At 41.8% G+C, this 19013-nt stretch overlaps 1 protein-coding gene across 2 annotated transcripts in view; it reads right to left on the bottom strand.

The window, feature by feature from the left end:
* Btbd3 (BTB domain containing 3) overlaps positions 1-19013 on the bottom strand; it is a 41434-nt gene that overhangs the window by 13867 nt on the left and 8554 nt on the right. The window contains exon 1 of one of the 2 annotated variants that reach the window (XM_052183739.1): positions 16429-16625. The exons of the other annotated variant lie outside the window; for it this stretch is intronic. The gene's annotated coding sequence lies outside the window, so the exon portion shown is untranslated. Of the gene's footprint in view, positions 1-16428; positions 16626-19013 lie in introns of those variants that run through there. 2 annotated transcript variants of the gene reach the window in all.

Raw genomic sequence — 19013 nt, 5'->3', positions numbered from 1 at the left:
ACAGTGAAAAAAGATAAAAGCCAGTAACAAGTGACTTTAAGGTTGGTTACTTAGTATCTGAGAGCCTCATTTTCTTCATCTGCCAAATAGAATAATTACATACGGCTCAGCCCTCTCACATTTACTGTGAAGTCAAAATTACATGTTTGTGAAAGCAGTTTGATAAATGTTAAAATGGTCTACAAAGGTAAGCTCTCACGATAAGTGGCAATAGGACTCAAGCAGAAAAGCACCATTTAGGATAAACTCAACCAAAACATAAGACTCTGGCTTCCCATCCGTGCAGCATCTTCAAGCAGCACAGCGGCTGGCGTTTCATCTCTCCAGGTGTGCTCTGGCCCCACCTGTGGTTCCAAGTTACTTTACAGCTTGCTGAATTTCCAGTCCGCATAGCCATGATTCTGAACTATGTGTTTAGAATAGGCCACTGCAACATCAGGTTCCTGCATGGTTATCACAAAATCTATACCTGGAAGCCACAAACAATGAGGCGGCCAATGCTGGTTAGTGCCCTGCTGCACCAGGACAACAAAGCTAGAAGATGCAAGCCGTCCTCTAGCCTCTTGACCAGCAATGCTGGTCACTAACACTAGCCATCTCTAACTGGACTCTTTCAATGAGCCATTCTCAACTCTAGCACCATGGTGAGGATACCTAATACAAGCCTTTCGGCAAGGTATACCTCAGTTGTCTGGAAGGGTAAGGAAGGTGGATGGTCAATTTTACTAAGTCACCTTCTTTACAGCAAAGAATGTCAGCTAACCTTGAAACAGGATGGGAAGCATTCAAAATCAGAACACATGAATTCTCATCAGGCAAGAATAAGTAATTCTTTAAAAAAAAAATCCTTTGTAGTATTTTACATACCCAATAATTACAGCTCTGTAACATACTATATCTCAGTACACACCTTGTTTTGAATATTAAACAACTCATTTAATTCCCAAATTATTCAATGATACATTAAATGAGATAATCTTGAAAGGGAGTATTTAAGATTTATCAAGTGATACTCTATAGATAGCTATTTAAAGGAATATCATATTTTATAAAGGTTAAGATATTGAGGGTTAGGGTTAGGGGGTTTTAGATATCTAAATATTTAGATAGAAAAGTTTTGTGTACCCTAAATGATCTTATAAATAACTTCCTCTCTGGGCTTTTTGGAATTTTTTTTTAAAATCTACTTCTGGGCTGGAGAAATGGCTCAGTGGTTAAGAGCACTTACTGCTCTTGAAGAGAACTGAAATTTAGTTCCCAGCACACATTTTGACTGGCTCCAGGAAATTTGATGCCTTCCCTTGGCACTTAAGGGCATACACACACACATACACACAACACACACACACACACAAGTAAAAAGTTTATATGTAACAGAAATAATTATTTACTTGCTATGGTTTCCTTTATAGTTTAACACTATGATTATACATAAATGTGCATGCAATGTTTTACTAAGTTCTCCCACAAGCATACATAGACTTTAATCTGGACTATAATGATTCTAAGACAACTAACTTTGGTAAGCACTAGGCCTGTTTTCTTGTACTCTATAAAATAATGGTATCTTGAAGTCAGTGAAATGATTCAACTCAAATTTATACAACTCAAGAGAAAGAAAGTAATCTTTTCTCTAGGTTGCTTAACTATTCCCTTAGATGGACAAGATGAGGACTTAGAATTTTGGCTGACCTGCATTAGAACCACTGCACTTTCATTATGAGGGCATCTGATAAAGTGTATCATCACAATTCTCAGTTGAGAGTGTTGATATGGTAGGAAAATGTAGGTGGAAATCTTGAGAACTTCCATTGCCAGCCTCAGCAAAGCGTCCTCTTCCATTATTTTTCTCACTGCACAGGTAAATATGTAAGGAACAGAAATGAGTAGAGACAAGTAACTCTCTGTGTAATAGCTGCTAGAGAGATTTATCTAAGACTACCTCTAACAACTGTGTGAAATAAAACTGGGGGTGGGGGTGGGGTGAAACAAGTCCTTGAAAGATGCTATGTAGGAAGGATAAATGGCTCAGAGGTTAAGGTCTGTCTGCTTTTCCAGAGGTACAGAGTTCAACTGCCAGTAACCACATGGTAGCTCATAACCATCTATAATGAGATCTGGTGACTTCTCTGGCCTGAAGGCGTACATGCAGACAGAACACTGTATATACATAAAAAAAATAAATAAATCTTTAACAAACAAAGATGTTGTATATGGGCTAGAGAGATGTCTCAGCCCTTAAAGGGTAGGCCCATAACCAAAAAGATATTGTATATATTCAAATAGAATAACCTATATTAACATGCTAGTTTAAAAGTGAGAAACATGATTATAATGACCACATACCCTCTCCTATATGATTCAGTATATACTTGAAAACAATGAATCCAAAGAGAGTTCAGGTCCTGAGTTCTCTTTGGAAGATCTCTGAAGGGAGGCTGTTTTGATCCAACAGTGAACTCTAATCCTACTGGGAATGGCCACAATGGAACAACTCCAAACACCACCACTGTGACCTTTTCTAGATCATTTGTTTTGCTTTAGATGGCAGTGAGGGAAAATTAATGTGCTTTGGTAAATTATAAAAAGACACAAACAAAACAACACATAAGTGTATCACAAAGATGGTGGTTTATTTTGGTGGACTCAACTCTTACCCATATTAGGAGGAGAATCACCAAGAACATCACAATCAGATCAGATCATGAACTCTGAAACACTTGTCACTCACACACTTAAATAATGAACATCCTTCTCTACTGGGAAAGTCACCCTGTTCCAGTGAGCACGTGGAATGGGAGGAAAGCATCCAGATGAGTCAGTCCCAAACCACTTGATATTTTTTCTGCACCGTTCTTGATTATTAGTGGGATTTCAAATCTATAACAGAAATAATTCCATGGCACCCATAATTCTTAATGAAAAGCTTCTAAAAAATAAGAACCCTAAACAAAATGCTACCCAAATATATGCTGTTCCCCTATCATCACTCAAGGCTTAACAATAACCCTTCAATTTACCACTGTCTTGTCACACCAAAACACCTGACCAATAAAGATTGTCAAGACCTTTTCAATTTTATTCTTTAACGTGCTTGAATAGTATCAAAAAGATACTATTACTGGAATTAAACTTTTGTTCAAAATACCTTATTTTCATATAGAAAGGATCAGTTAAAATTCTGTGTTTGATTTACCACTGTACATACATCCATATGGTGTCAGTTACTAGTACTAAACGAGGTTTCTTCCTTCAATTTTATAATACATATAATTAGAATAAAATATTCTTTCCATAAATGATTATGATACAAAGCTGAAGGGTTGGATGCTTAGGAAACTCTAGAAATACAACTAGAAAACAGCAGTAACTGAGATGACAGAGCACCTTCACAGCCTTTGCTTGCTTTTCCTTCCTTCCTTCCTTCCTTCCTTCCTTCCTTCCTTCCTTCCTTCCTTCCTTCCTTCCTTCCTTCCTTCCTTCCTTTCTTCCTTCCTTCCTTCCTATAATAAGGTCTTGCAACATGGATCTGGCTAGCCTCAAACTCAGAGGAGTTTCCTCACTCTCTAGGTACTAGGATCTGAAGTTCTCACCCCCATGCTTGGTTCTAACATTCCTTCTCTGAAACATACACTTTCAAATGAAATTTTAAGAAGATATATATGCATTACCACAATTATTAACAACATTCTCTTGCAAATGAAGCCTATGATGGGGATAGTGTAAAAACTAGCTTCCAGCAAATGCTCAGAATCTCGTCTCAGTTCAAATTAAAGATGGCTACTTTTAATTAATTTTAAGATGTGTGTGTGTGTGTGTGTGTGTCCATGTGTCTCCCTGGGTTTATGTGCACCAACTGTGTGCAGGTGCTAATGCTGTTAGCAGATGGCAGTTACAGGCAGTAGTCAGCTGCCACATGGTTCCAGGGAACAGAACCCAGATCTTCTGCAAAAGTAGTATGTACTCTCAACAGCGACTGCATCTCTCCTGGCCTGGGTTTTTAATTAGTTTCAAACTGCAACTCCTCAGGTGTACTGGAAAAGATGTTAAGAAGGTACAGTGTACTGTAACTAATCTAACTGCTCTTAAAATGTGTCTCTTTTTCAAAAGTCAAGAACCTGCTCTTAAATCTGGATTTCCCCAATATACATCACACAACGCTCAGACACAAGAATGTGCTGTGGCCCTTAACTGTCACTGGAGTTAACGTTAACAAAGTTAGTGTACCTCTTCAGAGGAGGTAACTCTTAACTTTTCTTAATAAGACATTTTGACATAGTTTACAGCTGCATGGTCTCATAGGAGATTCATGTCAGAGTGGAGACAACTGGAATCAGAGCAAAGCCAACCTTAGGCTCCAAAACAGAACATAATTTATATCTAATCAGCTAGTTCTCTTTACATAGGCAGCTGTAGGCATCTCATGGAACTAGTAAGGATTCACTATTTACTTACACTAATATCCTCTAGTAAAATTTAAAATAACATCAATCAGGGAGGGGGGGTGGTTATTAACGGGCAGGTGGCCAAATCTCAGCTGTACTGAGATGCTCTCCATAAAAAAATAAAAGAAACCTACCGTAACACAATGGGAATGGACTCTGCTGCACACCCGGGGAATACACAAACATCTATGCAGGCAAAACAAACCCTATCTTGCTTTCACAATCAGGAAAAAGTCACACAACTCACAATGTGCTCTGGGTCTCTATGATCCCACTCTGACTCACTCACTAGAACTCTTCTGACTTGTCCTCTTCTTTCTTCATAGTACAAATGTTCTTCAGCACCTGCCATTCTCACAGCCCCCCTTTCCCAAGAGCTGATCACAAGCATCCCCCTTTCTTCACCTTCCAGCCCAGGACGACCTGGCATCTCGACTCTCCACATGCAAGTGCACTACCCTGCTTTATGTCGCCAGATGAGAGTTCACTCTCTGGGGCTGCATCTCATATCCCTATCAAGCGAGCTAACAGGCCACACCCACACACCTGGCATTCTCTGCTTATATAGAGCAAAGTTCAAGCTCCACAGGTCCAAGTCCAGTTAGCAGTCTATATGATATTTATGCAGTACAACTGATCCTACGGTAAAAGGGTCTGAGACTGAGATCTAAGTCTTTCCAACTGTCTGGTGCAAGCTTAAACTAGGTGCAAAGAAACTACAGCCATTAAATGTATCCTGAGGCTCTCCCAGACAAGTTCAAGCACACATGCAGTTTATAATACTACATTTAGCTTGTAGCTAATGCAACTGAAAACAATAAAGCTTAACCTAAAGCAAGTCCTTACATGTGCTTGAAGCAGGGCTCTGGTTCATTAGAAGCCTAACATCTAACTCAATGCAGACATTCACAGAGAAGTGTGGGTTAACCAGGGGCAAGATCACTAACCAGGACAAAGCTGCTTTCAACCAACCCCAATTCATGGCTGGGCATATTTATTTATAGCACCAGTAGAGTTTTAGTGATTTAATGAACTGGGAAGGATGATAAATTCTGTGATCCACATGAAAGAAGCAAAGCAGTCATATGAATAACCCCCCCAAGATTATAATTAAAAAGACCTTTTGTGGCTCTGAGATATTCTCCATCTGTATTTAACATTGAATGGATGAATTTCCACTACATTAGACACACCCAATCTTCAAACATAGCAGTTAAAATAGGTGTGTGTGAATAGGGCAGTCCAAAAACTCCTGCCTTCCCAGCAAACAACCACCTGTGCACATCTAGGCTCAGGTCCTTTCCAAATAGACACAATGGTACACTGCTTATATCTGTGTCTTGTTATAGGCGCTTGTGTTAATCTGTCAGCTGTGTGAAAGGGGATCAAGGCAGAACTAGAGTTCAGCTCTTGTCTGCACATTCCCTCACAATACTGGAATAAGATGAACTTTATTCGGGTGAATAAAAATATGAAAAAGAAAAATATTTAATGGTAAATTCTCCTGGCTACAAACAATATATTTCTGGAAGGTGGTATAATGTAAATATATTCTGTGTGGACCTGTTTAAAGTATCTTGTCTCTTAAAGCCTTCTGAACTGCACTGCTTGGGGAAGTAGCTCAGAGAGGCCCCAGTGAGAGACTCCCAGAGCAGCATCTGGCAGTAGTAATGCAGAACTGCAAGTCTCCACAGCAGTGCTCTGTGCCACAAACAGAAAGGAAGGGATCTTCTTCACAAACTCCAAGGAAAAGATTGCTCCACAGCCTGATTCTTTTCACTGTCACTCAAAGCCTGTGGCAGGTCACCCCAGTGGACACTAGAATGAAGAAGGTAGGATATACTGAAGGAGGACACAGTAAATCACTTTCCCTTCCTCATTCTACCCAAGCCACACCAATAATGGGGCACTTAAGCACCTGGTGAGCAGGCTACATGGCTAAGGATTAGGCCATCTCAATATTCCTCAGCTATCACCAAAGTAATGTAAAGTAATATTTCATAGCATCCAAGAGAAGACGCAGTAAAAACATCCCACTTAATAAGTCTAATGCTTGAGTATACATCTTTTCATAGCGTGTTATGAACGGAGAAGCCAGCACAAGGCATTTCTGACAATACTAAAAGAGAATGGTTGCCTCAAGAGAAGCTTTTGTGGAATTTGTGTGAATCAAACCTGCAGCACTTGTAAGTTGTTGTTACCTGAGGTATTGTTACTTGTTACTTGTAAGGTATTATTACCTGAGAGAATTAGCAAGGTGTGTTTATCAAGACTCTGATAGACAGTTTCTCAAAAGAAGTTAAGCCTGGCATTTCAAGAAAAACTGACAATGTTTACAGCCTGTCGATGGTGAGTTTCAAGCCTCTCAGCAAAAATCAGAAGTTTCGGAAACCATGATTGGAGGTCAGAAAGCTTCCCGGTACTTAATTAACACTGTGACGATGAAAGCGGCTATAGTATTATCTGACTTCTTGATACTACATAATGAAACGTGCCAGCATTTGAAAGGTTTACATAACTCAGTGAACCAGTGTTTTCTAACCACAATGCACAGAATCACACACTGGTTAAAAAAATGAGACATGCATCAACAAAACCATACACTGATTTAAAAAAAATCCATCCAAAGTATAAGAAGAGCTAAGAAGTTCGCAATACTGTTTTGGAAATCTACATGGCAATTAAACGTAAAAAAAAAAAAAAAAAGGAAAGAAAGAAAGAAAAGAAAAGACCCTTTCACACAGTAAGGTCCATCCTGCCTAATGGTGACTTTGAGGCCAAGCCAGAGCCATTTGCTAACAGGAGTTCAGGACTGCCGCAAGCTGTGTGGAGATGTTCATGACACTGATGAAAAGAAAACAGCTAAGAACCTCAGGGGAGACATGAATGGACCTCACAGAAACACTTAGGGAATGGTAAGTAGCAAATTAACTGGAACTTCTATGCAAATAAAGACGCTATGTGCATTTGCTCTTTGTGTGTTGGCATCCTGTGGAGGAAGCGAGGGGACGGCTCAACTGCACACCCTCCTCTCCTTCGGGGGCCACATGCAGAACAGTCCACATCCCAAAAGACACTCTCCAGCTGCAGGTACTCCAGTCTCATGGCCCTAAGCTACCAGGGAGGGGAGTGGAAGAGGCTGCACTCACCCAGTCTACACAGCAGGACAGAAAGCAGGGGGGAGGCACTGGATGAGATCCAGCCAGCTGCCATTAGCTCCCTGAAGCCTGAACCCTTCTCCTCAAAAGGTGCTTCTGGGAACTGTCTCAGCATTTGTAATGTTGATAGTAAGATTAAGAACTTAATGGATTTCCAGACTATTTAGGCATGTAGATCAGCCTAAGTCACATTAAAAGCATTTTGACTTTAAACTACTTATATTTTCCCTTAATAAACATTAAAAAGTGGGTGGTGGTTTTTATTAGAAGCAGAGACTTAAAATATAATAGTAGCCAAGGGCCAAAGTCAGTCCCTCAGTAATGAACTGGAATATGACATAAAAGCACAACAAAAGAGAACAAAAACAGCCAATACAAGACGTGAGACAGCAACTCAAAACAGACAAAATGAAACAATTAAATGAGTACATTAAAATATAATAAAACCAAAGATTTTCACAGGGCTTAGGAAAGAGCTTCAGGAGACCCCCAACAAGGTAGGGTCTGTTAACAGGTGTATTTTCCAAGGAAAAGTCATTAATGGCTGAACCTACAGGAAGCACGGTTCACCATCCAAGAGCTCAGGCCTTTCTTTCCTTTTGGTTTTGGCCAATGGTACTGACTACTGAGAACTCAATATAAAATGAGCTGTAACTGTGCTATTAAGTTTTCCTAATAACAAAATGTAGATCTGATCAGTTCCAAAGACAAGGCAAATTCATCAGAACAATGCTTCTCTAGCCTACAGTTTCCATGTGCAGATCATGGTTAAAATGTTATGGTCTGTGACTGAATATACAGATTAGTCTTATCCATAAAATCCATACACATAAGGAACTAAAAATACATCTTGAGAGAAAAATAAAAGAATATAAAAAAAAATCCTTAATTTTGGATTTAGATAACAGAGCTACTGGTTTCATGTATATCTAGAGAGCGCACCAGCACCACCATGATTTAAAATTAGTCTCTCTCTCCCTCCCTCCCTGCCCTTCCTGTGTGTGTGTGTGTGTGTGTGTGTGCTTCACAGTTTGAATCTGAAGGTCAGAGGACACAGTCTTGCCATAGAAAATGGAAAGGGGGTGAGTTTTCATTGCATTCTTAGAGTTGAAGAACCCAAATGGAGTCTACCAAAGCAAACTAAAATGACACCTAGTGACTAAAGCAGGGAGGACAGCAATGCCCCCTTCTCTGGGAAACTAGAGGTAAACAAACAAGAGCCTCTCTTCTTGTAGATTTAATATTACATCTAATAATGAGCCTCTGAATGGCTCTGCAGGGTCAAAATCATGTCACTGAAGAGATTTCAGGAAGAGCACTAGAAGAAAATAGACTTAAGGGGCACAGAAAAGATGCCTTGATACTAAACTCTGAGCAAGGGAAAGTGAGAGGGAGAAGAGATGGAGATGGAGAGGGAGAGGGAGAGGGAGAGGGAGAGGGAGAGGGAGAGGGAGAGGGAGAGGGAGAGGGAGAGGGAGAGGGAGAGGGAGAGGGAGAAGAAACGGAGATGGAGAGGGAGAGAGGTCTATTTTAACTTTAGAGGCAGACATGGATGGGTAAAGAACCAAGCAGGGGAACAGAACATCACTGAGAGCTTCCAAGGCACTCAAGCATGTTTTAAAGGTATCTTAAGCTACTGCCTACCCCACAATACTGACATCCAAAGATTCTAGAATCTAATAATTAAGATGGGAATAGGAGACTGAGGTGCCTCTCCTGACAGTTAATGACCAGGTCTCACCCATGTGCATAATTTGGCACTTCACAGGTAATAAGCCCATTTAATCCTCAGAGCCACTCTGCATTACATTCACCATAAGCTACACGTTCTGGAGCTCCATCCTCGCTGGTGGATGATCAGTCATCAGTTTTATGCCCACAAGTGCCAAAGGGTTATGAATATACTATTTCCTTAGAAATGCACTGGAGGAAAAGGGACTGAGAAGACTCTACTCACTCACAAAAATATTTACTGTGCATCTTCTATACAGTAGACATTTGGGACAGTCAACACCAATTTCATGGCCTTCTGAACCCCAAGAGTATAACAGGAGCGGAGGGGAGAGGCAATTCACAAAGCCAAAACAATGACACCTTAGACGTAATTTCTAAGGTAAGTTATGCTATAGAAAAAGCACACAGGGGAAGGGCTGAGTGTACCTCTGATCATTATGTGCAGGTTAGCACTCACTAAGAAGGGTGGAAGGGTGGGAAGACTTAAAGGAGGTAAGGAGCTCATGAAGGGATCTGCCTGACAGGGAGTGTCGGGCAGAGGGAAAGTCCAGCACAGAGACTTAACACGGGAATGTGCACACTGTGTTCAAGGGGTAGCAGGCAAAAGTGAACGCTAACTCCACTCCAGCTGGAGTGGAGAGTGGAAGAGGAGAAATGGGAGGCAAAGTCAGAGTTAGTGGGGCAGGTTTGTGTAATCGAAGTGAATAATAAGGAACAGGCCTGAGTGACAAAAAGGGCTCTGGAGAGTTTAAACCTACACCGACTTAAAATTTGAAAAGACCATTTTGGTGTGGAGAACGTAGATTAGTGGTAGAGAGAGCAGTTTTCTGGCATGATTAAAGCCCTGGGTACAACAACTAGGAAAAGTAGAAGAGGTGACAGCAGAGACAAACAGGAGAGGAGAGAAGAAAGAAGCCATTCTGGTAGTTACATTGATAGGGACAAGCTAAGGAAAGGAGACTAGTTTTCCCTCGGAAGGATAGGAGATATGAAGAAAGGGGCTACTTTCTGGTTTTGGTTGAAGGCACAGTTCTGAACAACCCCGGATATAGGTTTAGGAGAGAAAAGTCAAGGTAACATCAATGGTTTTAGAATGAATAGCCCTAGAAAGGAAGTGGGTGGCTGACAGACCAGGTTTACAGAGAAAGACCATTCAATGTTGGGCATGTTAAGACTTATACGGCTTATAAGTCTTATACGGCAATTTAGTGAAAAAAGTATTTGGAGCTGTCTGAGCAGGTAATAACAAACATCTGGAAAGTGCAGGGAGGCGCACTGTACTGTATTAAAATACTGTGAGTATTGCATTGAGGCTGGCAGGAAGTAAGCTTTGGTCTATTTCAAAGTAGCAGGTTAGTAAAAAAAAAAAAAAAAAAAAAAGGAGAAAATGAACATACATTAAGAAAATTTGAATTAAAAACACCAAAAGACTATACAACTCAAGAAGTGACGGCCAATTATTTCCAAAGCTGTCAACATTTGAGGTGAGAGTTTAGTAACCAGGAATATTTTCTTCCAAATAACCCACAGTAAGTGACTCCTATCTCACATCAAAGAAAACATGATTGTGATTGAATATGCTACATTTCAGTCTTCTGGTGAATTTAACTTTCTAAAGAATCATGCAGAGATGGAATTGATCCAAACTAATAATTGAGACTCAAATCAGTTCGATACTTTAAGAAATGCCAGTGATAAGTGGCTGATGCCAATGGCCATTTGCTAACATTCAAATACTATTCTTTTAAATATTAAAAAGTCTTAAATGTAAATGAAATAGGATAAATTCCCTTGTTCTGACACAAAACCACGACGAACCAAAAGTCAAACGGTTCTCTTCTTTTGTCTATCAAAACAAAACACAAGTTCATACAGTAACAGTTATTGATCATGTCCCTGAAGCATTTTATAAGACTACAAAATGCTAGTGCAACTCACCATAAGGCAAAATTTTAAGATGTAATTATTACAAAACAGCAAATACAAGTGTCATTATCTGCACCCAAGAGAATAAGATGCAACACTTTTGGAGTAACAGACAATCATAAAACAAATACACAAAACCACCATCCCTCATACTGGCAAGCCAGTTTGATAAACAAAGTACAAAAGGAACAAAACAAAGAGGCCCAGCAGAAAAAGTTCAAGGCCTCGTTGAAAAAAGTGAATTCTGCAGAGCCAGATGGGAAGTCTGAAGAGTCATCTTCCTTCCCTGTCTCCCAAGAGAAAGGCTGACCACTCTACAAGAGCATGGTGCTTGCCAAATGCAGGAGGGATTTCTAGTTCTCAAGATCCATCTTCACAGTCTTTAAATGACACTGGATTTAACTTCCAACCACTTCCTTTCCATATACACTAGAGTAACAGCAGAGAGATCTTTCTCCAGTGCACCGATGCCCTCTCCACCTCCTCACTGTGAGACACTGACAGTTCCAGAACCCAAGGCTAAAGACAAGGTCTTCGCCAAGTAAATTAGACATGTTTAACAAAACTACGAAAAGAAGATGTTGGCAGCTAGCCTGATTTCTCCATAAACTCTAGAGCCCCCCTTCAGTGGAGGATATTGAAGGACTATTCTGGCAGGTCCAAGAAGACCACCTGGCAAGTAGAACCCGGGAAATGTGCAACAAAAAGCAGCAGCCCAAACTGGTTGCTGTCTGGTCTTAAAGAAATCTGGAAGGAGTCTCACTCAATACCCTTGGTACCGGGCAGTTGCCAGCTCTTCTCTCCTTATCCTAAACCTCAGATCCTAGACAACTCATTTGGCTACTTGGTTTCTTGGCTCCTCTCTCTTGGTTCCCACATGCTCTTTTAGTCCTCTCCTCTCTCCTACTGCCCCCACAGGCCAGTTCAGTCTGGACCCTTCCAGATGCTTCTTTGGCTGTTCTCTCCCTCATATCTACAATAAACCCTTCCCCTTAATCATACCTGGGAGGACTCACTTCCTTATTTTCATTCAGTTACTACTTGGAGGACAGACTAAGAGGCCAGGATAGAAGGCCACTGATACTACAAGTCTGGGAGACTTTACAACTCTACAGATTGATTTAAATCTAGCATCTTTATTTGAAAGGACAGGTAAAGGATTTCTTAAATCACGTGACCCGATATACATTTCTAGCTGTTCTAAATATAAGACTTTGGCATAAAGATGTGGATTGGTGTACTGATGGAAAAAGGGCTAACAGATTCAAGTCTCCAAAGTTTTTGCTTAGTTCCCTTTTACCTCTGGACATGCCAAACACAACCGTTTATCAGAAAAACTCATAAAGGACCAAAGAGACAACTGGACTTAAAAACATGGAAGTATAAAACTCTGATAATAATGTGTAGTGTATTATAAAAATGGGTCAAATATTATTTTATAGAAATGGAAGCATTTTGTTGTCTGGAAAATACCGTAACACAAATTACCAATGAGTAATTAAGTGACTCTCCTGGGAGGAACCCACATTAATACCTCCAAATAGGCCTTTCTTCTTGAGTACCTCTCCTCTTAAACCCTGTTCTTAAAATCTATATGCAATTTTCAATAAATCTCAACTCCACTTCAAAAGACCCAAAGCCAAAACAAGAAATGAATAATTAAAAATTATATATATATATATGTATATCTATGTATAATGTATTTAACTCAATTTGAAAAAAAATACCATTTAAAAGCAAAATAGGCTTTTACCATCTTCAATAGATATAAAGTATATTAAGACTAAATCAATCTTTATAGAAAACCAGGATGGATTAAACACTGGAGCGTTGGAACACCTGACCACAGTGTGGGTCAGGAAGGGACAGGTCATTGCAAAAGCAAGTTAACAAGCCTCAGGAACCATAAAAAAAGTTCACCTGGCTGTAAATCCTGCCCAACAAATCATAGACGCTAAGACTTTTACACAGGGCACTGACCTGAGCTGTGCCTGCTTCCTAGACTGTACTGAGCCCATACACTCTGCCACCATGCTAGTCTTCTCCTCGTTGGTTCATCCCATTTCCCCAAAGCCCTACCCTACAGTTATCCTCACCCTAAGAAAGGCTATTTAAGCAGTAAATAATCGGGGCCACTCAGCAGCAGTATATTCTGGGTGTTGAAAATAGATAGAAGCGGTATTTAAAAACAAAACAAAAAAACCCTCTTAAATAAAGACTCAATCGGATGGACCTATCCAGCATAAAACCTTTATTCCTATGATTTAAAGGCAGAGGAGACATGTGTGATATAATGCTAATTAAAATGTTCTACTTAAAAGTTCATAAAGCCAGGTAGGAGGGCACATGCCTATAATCCTATGATTGCAGTACTCAGGAAACTGAGGCAGGAGGATGGTGATTGCAATACACAGTGAGTTCCACGCAAGCCTGGGCTATACGGCGAGCCTGTTTCAATAAGCAAACAGAAACTTTAAAAAGCCAACTTTGTGTCTGACCTTTTATAGGAAAACACAAAAAGCCAAATGGGAGGGAGAAGCAGTTAACAGATGGTGACAGCCAGGGGATGTGACTATGATTTTAATTTCCTTACTATCCATGGCAGTAAGCCCCCAAAGTCTGAAATAAACATAAATGCTATTTGCTTTAAGATGCTTTAAAAATCTTGGAAACAGCAGAAATTCTCAGCTATAGCTGCAGCTAATTTTTCAAAACAACCTATCAATGACAGCATATCAATCCCCATCCTCAAGGATCTTTTACTGTACTAGACTGGGGTTGTTAGGGTTTTGTTTTGGTTTGGTTTTTTTGTTTTTTTTGTTTTTTTGCTTTTTTTGTTTATTTGTTTGTTTTAATATGTGAGGTGAAAAAGCTGTAATTGGTTTAAAAAAATCTTATTTCAGCACCCTGAGGCTGCCAGGTCCAGACTACAGATTCCCAGCAACATTTCCTTCCCACAGTGCAATGGTGAGTAATAGCATTGCAAGCTTCAGTTTATAGCAAGTTAACAGAAACTATATTAACACACAAAAACTAGAGAAGAGGCCCAATACATGCTCACAGTCACTGCAGCCCTAAGCACACACTCGAATCCACAGCACTCATTACTTATAGTGAAGTCTGAAACACACAGGCAACATATGTCTATCCTATTTTATTGGGGTTTTGGTTGGTTGGGTTGGGTTTTTTTTCTTGCTTGTTCGTTTTCTTTTTTTTTAAAACCTTTGAATGTGAGTTGCTAGAAGGAGTTCCGTGACTCTCTCCTTTTGTCATTTTTAAAGTATTATATTACACAAATGGTTTTGGGTTTTGTAAATAGTCTTGGAAAACACCTTCTAGGAATTAAACAATGTAAAAACGCTGACTGTGGCATTTTCCCTCACAAATTGTTAGAATCATTTTCCTTTTTATCCCATTTCCTTTTTAGCTTTGCCTGGCTGTAGGATATTTCATGTATAGAAACTGGTAAAACTTTTTTTTTTATTTTTTTTTAGTGCTTTAAAAGACATCGTTCACAATTCACAGGTTGGTGTGTGTGAGGAAGGAAAAGTGTTAGGAACACGAACTTTGCTAAACAAAACAAGTGTGGACAAATGAGTGTTTCAGGAAGGGGGAAGGACTACTCAGCCCCGAGAAGTATCCTTCCATGGAAATCTCTATCTCAGAAACAAAACCTGGAATCGGACAACCTCATCTTTACCTACAAGGAGACCAAAGAACTTACAAGGGGGAATGAAAAGGAAAAGGTCGGCTAGGAACCCAAGGGTAGCAGGTCCCGCCCACTTCCCCCAGGACCCGTTACTATGGAAACTCACAGTAACCCTTTAGATTCAAGAAGCCTAAGAAGGGATATTCTCCCAGAGACTGAGGTTCATAAAATATGAGGTCCTGTTAGAGGGTTGGGAGGAAAGGTCAAAATGAGATAGAGAGCCTCATGACTGTAACAAGGGGCCAAGGGGGAGACGGGGGAGGCCCGTAGTTCCAACAGGAATTCAAAACGCCAGAGTCATACAGTTTAGCTCAACTTTGACTGTTAGGAAGTTTTCTCCCTCCTCTGCGGGAAACAAACCACTTTTGTGCATTTCGAGACGTTTTTCCCCCTTCCCAGTGGGAAACAAATCGCTGTTCTGTGTTCCGGACAAGGAGGAGTGAACTGGAATTTCATCCCTGCAATTACAAACCGAACGCTACTACTTTGTAAAACCTAAAGTCCTGACTTTCTCTTACCGAACCAGTGTCTCTGAACTTAGAATTACATGCAGATCTTTTTTACAAATAAATGCCTTGGGTTTGAATTAGCCAATGGGAGCACGTGAGATTTAAAACTCACCGGTGAATCTCCCGCACAGACAAGTTTAGGAACTATCCCAGAGAAGGATGTACAGAGGTGGCGGGAGTATTTCAAAAAGAAAAAGCCCACTTATCTCCACCGGCCTTCTTTAAAAATAAATAAAGCACATAGAATGAGCTAGTCTTCTGCACGCGCACATGGGACAATGGGTTGCTTGACACACAGACTATGCAGCACACCATAACAATACTTTCTTTGAGATAAAGGCACTAAGAGTCTTTCCTTCCCGAGGCAACGAACAACCAAGAACAACCACGCTACCAAACTTCAACCTCTAGGTTAGAGCGAATGGGCCCTGCGAGGCACTGGGAACTTGGAGGATGCACTTCTGCAGCAACAGGACCCCGGCGAGGGCGCACCTGCAGGGATCAGGGCGAGAAGGCAGGGCGTGGGTCCTCAGAATCCCCAGCCCCCGACCCCGTCGGCCACGCCCCAATAAGTTTCTTGGGAGAAGTTTGCTCGGGCCCCTAGGTGCTCTCGGTGCGCTCGGGACGGACTCGGTCTTGCACCGTGCAAGTGGCCGCCACCCCGTCCCGGTCCTCCGCCCCAACCAAGGTGGTTTGGCCCACGTCGTCTGCCCGGTCGCGGCCAGGCTCGCCTCGCCTTGTGGGGTCCCATCGGCCGCCCTGCTCCGCACCCTCGGCCCTGCAACCCGCACGAAGCCCGGGTGTCTCGTCGCCCCCCACGCCCCCCGCTCCCCTCTCCCACCGCCGCCTGAGCCCCCTCGTTCGGCCACTCCCGCCTCCGGGCGCGCGCCCCCGCCTCGGCCCACGCCGCGCACGCGCGCAGCTGGCCGCCACTCGCCAGCACTCACCGTCAGCGTTCTGCGTGGCCACGGACGCTACCGCCACTCGTAGCTTCGACCAGGTGCCCGCTCCGCAGGCCGGGTCCGGGAACTCAGGGATCCAGAGCCCGGCGGGCAAGGCGGGCACCCGCACGCAGGGCACGCTCCCAGGGACCGTGAACGCACGCCCGAGCGCCAGGAGGGGCGGGAGGCGCTCCCGGAGGCTGCCCTGGATACGGGGCATGCGCAGAGCCCTCCCCTTCCCGGGCCCTGAGAGTAGTGGGCGGGGACTCTGGAAGACAGGCTGGGAAGACTAGAGAGGAGCTTTAGGGCAAGTGTCACTGAAGACCTCTGTGTCCTTGTCCCACAAACTGCCACTTCCTTCTCTAGTTCACTCATTACATCAGATATTAAACACTTATGGAGCATCTATTTTGCAGACTCCGGAGCAGTCGTCCGAAGGAGTAGACAAGTTGCCTTTGATTTTGGAACTCCCTTTAGACATCAGTAGAACGCAGCATTTGAAAGAGCAAACATTAACTACACTCTTCAATGGTAGAAGGAAGGAGAATGGCTGGAGTGCTAAAGAATGCTTAGTTTAGAGATGGAAAAACAGGCAGAGCTGAAGTGAGAAGGCAAACTCACCTGCTGGGAAAGATAAACACGAGGGCAATTTATTTGAAGGAACCCTTGAGCTTTTGAACACCCAGAGACAAGAATACCCTGGATGCTTCTTGGAGGGTTAAAGTGACAGCTGGAAATGTAGTTGAAACTCCTCTGGAAATAATTTTTAACGCTTAGCCCAAGATTCCAACAGTGAATAAACAGGAATTGCTTAACATGGGAGACAGAGGAATCCTGTGTTGGCCTTTTGAGGTACAATGTCTGAAATGCTTAGCCATCTCCTGTGTAAGAAGTGGTGGAATCCTAAGTGAGTTACTGGTCAGCAACGTCTCTGAGGTACATAAAGCAATACAGAGGATTGTTGTTACTGTTGTTTGCTGAAGAAACCACACCTGCTTTGGTTGCAAAACATAAAGAAGACAAGCTGTACTATACCAGAAGGCACTGTACAGGCTCTGAGGGAGGACTGTCATGAACAGTCTTCCTTAGTTGTGGAGCCTGCATGCTACGTTACTAACTGCCCAGGCAAGATGAACTCACTGGTGCAGTAATGGCAAATCTGTTACAGGGATAACCAACCCCTTCTGGTCTTTTGTTTGGTCATTGTTTGTTTTAATCAGGAGCTTGCTTCCCAGGAAAACAATCTTTATCTGCTATCATAGATATGGTCAAAAAACTGCGGCTAGAATATCAAGGGCCCTAGAGGAAAAGCTACTATTGTCATTTTGCTAACTGGATATGATGTGTCATATCTGTCAAGTTGCTTTCTGAATTTTTTTATGTCCATAGATTGATGCTATTATCCACTTTGGTCAAAAACACTTGTTTGCTTCAGTAGGCAGCAATTACTGCAGAGACTCATAGCTGTTCAATGCACTGAAAATAGCTGTTGAAAGCTGAACTCTAATAGAACATCTGTATCATTCTCCCAAGGGGCTCAGGGAACATTGTGAAGTAAATCCAGACGGAATCTAAGAGAGGAGGAAGGAGTAACTTATTATAGAATGCAGTATGGTCTAACATCCTTGACTGAGTTACTATGGTTATCAGCACAAGGCCTGTTCAAGGTTGGGGCCATCAACACTCTGTCACAAAACAGGAAAGAGCTCAGCAGGCCTTACCCCTCCCTGAAGTTATGAATTCAATTCTGGTTGCTAGGAGATGGAAAGACCTTTCCCTCAGTGATATAGTCATTGGTACAAGGCTGTTCCAGAAAATAGCCCCTTACCCATGCTCCTGTGAACAATTCTTTTTTTTTATTTCTTTTTTTCATATTCTTTAATATTTTTATTTTCTATATTCTTTGTTTACATTCCAAATGATTTCCCCTTTCCCGGATGCCCCCTCCCCATATGTCCCATAAACCTTCTTCTCTCCATCCCTTCACCAATCACCTCCCTCCTTTTTCTCTGTCCTTATAATACCCTCCAATGCTAGATCAATCCTTTCCAGGATCAGGACCCTCTCCATATTTCTTCATGGGAGTCATTTGTTATGCGATTTGTGACTTGGGTATTCAGGGCTTCTGGGCTAATTAATATCCACTTATCAGAGATTGCATTCCATGTGTATTCTTTTGTGATTGGGTTACCTCACAGCAGGTGTTGGCGAGGATATGGAGAAAGAGGAACACTCCTCCACTGCTGGTGGGGCTGTAAGATGGTACAACCACTTTGGAAATCAGTCTGGCAGTTCCTCAGAAAACTGGACATGACACTTCCGGAGGACCCTGCTATACCTCTCCTGGGCATATACCCAAAGGATTCCCCGGCATGCAATAAAGACACATGCTCCATTATGTTCATAGCAGCCTTATTTATAATAGCCAGAAGCTGGAAAGAACCCAGATGCCCCTCAAAGGAGGAATGGATACAGAAAATGTGGTATATTTACACAATGAAATACTACTCAGCAATTAGAAACAATGAATTCACAAAATTTTTAGGCAAATGGTTTGATCCTGTGAACAATTCTAACTAAACTTCAGGGAT

This window comes from Apodemus sylvaticus, chromosome 5 (genome assembly GCF_947179515.1).
Source record: "Apodemus sylvaticus chromosome 5, mApoSyl1.1, whole genome shotgun sequence".
Lineage (NCBI taxonomy): Eukaryota > Metazoa > Chordata > Mammalia > Rodentia > Muridae > Apodemus > Apodemus sylvaticus.
This window is presented reverse-complemented; position numbering and strand designations above follow the sequence as displayed.